Source organism: Cebus imitator, unplaced genomic scaffold, assembly GCF_001604975.1.
Source record: "Cebus imitator isolate Cc_AM_T3 unplaced genomic scaffold, Cebus_imitator-1.0 Scaffold69, whole genome shotgun sequence".
Lineage (NCBI taxonomy): Eukaryota > Metazoa > Chordata > Mammalia > Primates > Cebidae > Cebus > Cebus imitator.
The window spans coordinates 3,128,040-3,134,389 of NW_016107384.1; positions in this window are offsets into that span (position 1 = coordinate 3,128,040).

Consider the following 6,350-nt stretch of genomic DNA (forward strand, 5'->3'; position numbering starts at 1 on the left):
TGTTCAGATACAGCCAGTGAAAAACGTGTTAAATAAGCAGTAGTTTTGGGGCGGATACCTAATCCCTACTTCTTGTAATACTTCAACAATTACATAAGAAACATCGATTGTACACTCTATGTACACAGCACTTTGTGGTACGTTGGATATGCAGCCCCTGTCCTCTTTATTTAAATAGATTCACTTGCTTCCTGCCTAGCTGGCCTTCTTGTTGAGGCTGACTTCCCTGGGCCAGTGCTTTCCCTCACACACTCTCCCCATCAGAGCTCATCGCTTCAGTGCTCCATTCCCTGGAGTTTTTGGTAGCAGAGTACCCAGTGAATGAAGTGAGTGGGGTAGTGACTCAACCACACATATTAATCCAAGATCCTGACCAGGCAAGAAGGAGGCCGCTGTAAAGAGGGAGACAGTTCCCATGCTCTTCAGATCTCAATATACAGGTGACCATTCCCTGCCCAACTAACCCTAGATTAGCCTGTGTCTTTGAAAGAGCCTGCGGTCAGGGTGACAGTATCTCCCTCCAAAGAGTTTGGAGGAATAAGCCTGAGTGAAAGTTTCTTTTAGGGATGGGATACCTTCTGTTTCCTACAGCAAGGAATGTTATTCTGTCAGGCAGCTATATCTACTAAAGGCATCTGGCTTTCAGAGGATTTGGTGCTGATCAAGCCTCACCTGCAAATGTCAACTGCCAGGGCATGTGAGAGGGGTTGTGTAAAATAAGTTAATAAGTAGGTCCCTTTTCTGTAGCAGTTCATCTTTAATATTAGTACCTCAACAAGAAGACTATCTCTTGAATTCTGTAGTTCAATGGAAATTCTGTTATGGTTGTACTTGTGACTTGCTGAAAAATTCAAAGTTGATAATCTCTACATCTTTTCATTCAAGAAGCCAGTTGCCTTTTTGCTCTTTTCAAGAGGGCAATTTCTCATGTTTTTATTTTGCCAATTAATTTTCCCCTTTGTCTGGCCTGTACTTTTTCTCCTTTATTCTGTTTTTACTCAAGGTTATCTCAGTCTTTCTCCTACTCATCTGCTGCATACCTTAGCAGTTCTGTAAGTGTATCTGCCATTTGTTACAGAGGCAAGAACATGGACTTTGGAGAGGATGAGAGCAGGCTACCCAGCCCTGTCTTTTACAGAGGACTTCTCACCTTTCTGAGTCTCAAATTCCTTGTCTGCAAATAGGGATAATACTACAGTAACCCCTTTGCTTATTGTAAGAATTAAATGAGATAATGCATGAGAAGTCCTCATACACTACTCATAATTGGTAGTTTCTGCCAGTTCTTTCTTCCTTTTTCTCCATTTTTTCCTCTTATCCATTCATAAAAATTCACAGAATTGAATAAAATTGCAGATGTTTGCTATACAGATAATTACCTTAAAAACTACATTTAAACAGACCATAATAAGGTATTTAAAAACAGGTCTGTGGGTTCTTCAAAGGTTCCCTTTTCTGAAATTTTTGCCTTGACGCCTAGTGGTTAAGACCCTGTTTATAATAATAATTTATTAACCAAAAGTATTGTACCCGAGCATAGTAATGTACCCATTCTGCACACTGTAGCCAGAAGCCAGAGTGATTTTTCTAATGTGCAACTCTGATCGTGCCATCCACCTGCTCCTCCCACTGGCTCTTTAAGCCAGTGATTTGCAAGGCTTTTCAGATCTGGACCCTTCTTTCCTCTGAAGGGTCCCTCTCACTCTTTTCCCACCCCATCGTATGACAGTGCTCCATGCATGACAGCTCAACAATGACAATAAGTTAGTGAATAAACGAAGAACAAGGTGGTTACATTTTCTACAGCTTTTACTGAATGACAGAGTTCAACAGATGGCCTTTCTGCTGCAGAAAAAATGTTTATTTAATTTTAAATATAATTATCTGTATTTGGCTGCTATCAAAGAAAGGACATTACTGGGCAATTCAATCAAAATGTTTTGGATTCTTTTAAGACAACTGTTTTCCCCTGCCCCACCATTGGAATTCTCTCTTTTGTCAACTATGTGTATGGTATGTTTTTTGGAAGACATATTTCTTTACTACAGTTCACATAACACATGGTTAGCTTTGAATGGGAATCAATTATATTAACCTATGTGCCTATGCATTAGATGTGTACCAATATTAAGAGTGGAGAGATAGAAACACATATGTTTTCTCAAGGGTTTTCATAAAAAAACTTCCAACTCCAATACAGTGGGGAAAAAATATGCTGAAAAATAAAATTCTTTAACCACAAATTAGATCTTGCTTTTCTGCTAGAACTGGTTACATGGAGATGATTTTCCAGAAGAGGGAGACAGACAATACACATGATATGTAAGTAAATTACGCAGTTTGTTGGAAGAATCTGAGTGTCATGAGGAAAAAAAATAGAGCAGGTGAGAGGAGTCTGGAGTTGGGGTGGAGGAGAGGCAGGATGTGCCTGGATCAGGGTAGAAACCATTGTAAGGCTGCCACATGGAAAAAAAAGTCAAAAACAACAGGACACCCAGTTAAATGTGAATTTCAGATACACAGCCAATCCTTTTTCTGTATATGTGTGTCCCATGCTATATTTGGGGATTTGAAGCATGTGCTAAGATGCTGTTCAATGTTTATCTGAAATTCACATTTAATGAGTGCCCAGTATTTTATCTGGCAATCCTATCCCATTGAAAATAAGATTTGAGCTCAGATATGAGGGGATATGGAACAGTAACCCAGGAGAGCAGCCAGGTGGTGAGAAGGCCAGTGAGGTGGGGCTCGGGAGTCAAAGGGCGCCTGCCAGACGAGGAAGGGGGCCAGAGGGTGGGGCAGGCAGATCATGTAGGGCCCTATAGGCCTTTGGAAAGACTGTTTTTTACTCTTGAGTGAACTGAGAATCCATTGTAGGGTTTTCAGCAAAGAGGTGACGTGAACTGACTTCCAATTGTGAAGGATCATTCTGGCTGTTGTGTTAAAAATAGCCGAATGGCAAGGTCAGAGCAGGGGGACCACGGGGGGCTTTTGCAGTGATCCAAGGGATTAGTATGATGGTGGCTCAAACTGGCATGGTAGCAGCAAAGCCATAAGAGAGAGGGTTAGATTTTGAATATATATTGAATGTAGAGACCACAGCATTTTCTGACAAAATGAAAGACAGGAGTTAAAGACAGCCTCAAGGTTTTTTGACCCAGGGGCCTGCAAAGAAGGGAGTTGCCAAGCACTGAGATGGGAAAGATGTGACTGGAGCAGGTCAGAGGAAAAGATCAGGAGTTCAGTCTTCAAAGTACAGAGCTGACATGACTCCAGACACCCAAGGGGAAGTTTTGAGTAGGCCACTGGATACTGAAGTCTGGTTCAAGCAGGAGATGTAAATTTTATGTTCTCTATAATCTCCACTGAAATCAGTGTTCCCAAATGGAAGAGACGTGTCACCATTCTCTTAAGGAAACGTTTGCTCCTCCCTTCTAGTTTTAGTTAAAAAATATCTCTTTCTTTGAACCTGTTGCTTTGTTTAGCTTCCTATCAACCATCCATCACTTTTGAAAGACAGGAGCTGTTTGATGCTTTATGACATTTATTTGCTTTTCTGCTCCTTGAAATCCAGGAAAGTGGGAGAGTTGTTTTTCCTACACTAGACCCCTTCTAGTGAGATTTTTCTCAAATTTACTTTTCCAGTCCAATTTTAGGCACTGTTGTTCTTTTTGACTTTGACTTTTGGCTCTTTCCAAATATTTTCAGAACTTTTAAAGTAGGATTTAAAGTCACACAAGTGTCCAGGCTGAAACTTGCTGAATTCTGAGTCAATATGGAATATGTATCTGATAGGGAAAAGGGATAGGATCATTTGGAAAAAGAACATTTGAATCTAAAAAATCCAAGGTCCCTAAATTTCAGGGACCTAATAGCTGGGGCTAGATTGGAGAAGGTAAAATCTGAAAGAAGATATTATATATGAATGTATTCAGAAGTGAGATTCTGATTATTTTTAGCTTTTAAAATAGCCTTACATAGTGTCAAATAGTTTTAAATTACACAAGATCTTGCTGAATTGCTCCAAAAACATTGGATTAGGAATAAAGTAATTTAGTTTTAATCCTAATCCTTTAACTACTTAGCCATGAAGCTTGGGTAATCTTTTAACTCTTGACATGTCCCAGTTCTCCCATCTAAAAGATGAGAAATCAGTGCTGTTATATACTCCTTCCCAGAGTAAGAATGAGACGTAACTCAGATTATTGTATAAGAAAGCACTTTGAAAACATAAAATATGCTACAAATTCAATGGATTATTGCTGTATTATTAGCAGTATCATTTAATCCTAGAAGAATTTCTTCTCTAATAATTAACATAAAACATGAAATTTGACTCATTGGCAAGTATGAAACTTATTGCCAAATAAAAGTCAGAAACATACTTTTATTTCTTGAGGGAGAAGAGTGCTCCTTTGGTAATGGTGTTTTCTTGATGAAATGAATAAGAGTTTACTGAGTGATGCCTAATATCTATTGTATTTCCCATTTGAAATTTCAGATTTGTATTTATTGCTGAGAGCAAGAACACATCAAGAAAATTTGTGGTTTATGGAGGAATAGGCACCTACCAACGTTCATCTTGTCTCGCTATTGCAGGTAACTAGTATATGCAGCTGGAAATGGCAAATACAAATCTGTTAATTGATTTGTTTAACACAGAGATTTTAATTTCCCTTTCATATCGATGTCTGTATATATCCTGAGTTTTACACAATGCTTGTTCTCCGCTGGTTGGTTTGTACAGCATTGTTTTTTCCAGTTATAAAAAGAGAGCATTGGGCATGTGGGTTATTGTTTTTAATTGAGCTAAATTAAGATAATCATAAAAAATTATTCTTCTTGCCAGTGATTGGTTTTGAAACAAACATGTGATACAATTCTGGCCAATGAGACATAAGAGGTCTGTTTCTTCTATTGTCCTATATTGTTTTATCTGGATGTGATACCTGGGAGTGTGGCAGCCATCTTGCCACCCTGAAGTGGCCTAGAGGCTTCAGAGCAGAAACATGAGAAGAACTTAGGTCCTCAGTGACAATGTTATAGAGTTTGTGAATTAACCAACTTGGACTTCTCTTTACATGTAATAATAAGCTCTCCCCTAGTTTAAGCCGGTTGAATAGAAGTTTTCTGTAACTTGCATATAAAAGCTGCATAATGAATACAGGTTAAATATCACAAATCCCCAAATCAGAAATCTAAAATGTTCCAAAATCTGCAACTTGAGTGCCAACATGACACCTCAAGTAGAAAATTCCACATCTGACCTCATGTGAGGAATCTCAGTCAAAACGCAAAACTTCATTTTGTGTACAAAATTATTAAAAATATTGTACAAAATTGCCTCCAGGCTATCTGTATAAGGGGCATATGAAATGGAAATGAATTTTGTGTTTAGACTTGGGTCCCATCCCCAAGTTATCTTTTTATGTATGTGCAGATATTCCAAAATCTGAAAAATTCTGAAGTAGAAAAGTCTGGTTCCAAGCATTTTAGATAGGGGATACTCCAATTGTACACAAACCCTAATAATATTTAACTCTCCTGCTTATTTTCATTCATGCCTTCTCTTGATCATGTAAATTATGCCTCTTGGGTGTTTCCAGAACCCCCTAACTTTCTTAAAAAGAAGCAGCTGGGGCTGTTGTTAGTGCTATGGGGGTGGACACATACTAGTTAAAGATTAGGAGGGCAGAAATTCCATCGGTGTATTCCCAGCCCCAGTACAGCACTTGTTATTCCACATATGTTGAATGAATAAATGGACTTTCTATAATTCCTTTTATTAATCACAATAATACATTGGTTTGATAGTCTCAGCCAAGAGATGAAGGTTAACAGAATGCTCTTTTAATTCCCTTGTTTTGGATTTTACCTTATTTATAAGGTAAAATCCAAAACAAGGGAATGGATAAAGGTTAGAGGCCCTGACCTTTCAAGCACCAGTCATATATTTATTCTCTAGATTTGTTAATTGGCATGAGAGTTCATCTACCCCTTGTCTTTCTTTTGAGACAGAAAAATGAGATCAGGATTCTGAGAGCAGAGAAAAAAAGGCCATGAATAGCTGCTATTTAATAGGCAGCCACAAGAAGGCTGGCGTTCTTTAGCAATGCAGTGAATTTCAAGGCATAATTCCCAGGCTATTAAAGCCTAGATGTTTAAATTAACTGAGATGATATAGGAAAGAAACAGAATTGTCATAGTTAAAAATCAAATATGCATTTTATGATTGTTTATATTTTCCTGTCTACTGCTAGATATATGTATGGTTTTATCAGTAATACATAAAGAACTTGTTAATTTTCAATCCTCTTTTAAAATTACATTCTAGTAAATCTTTTAGTTGG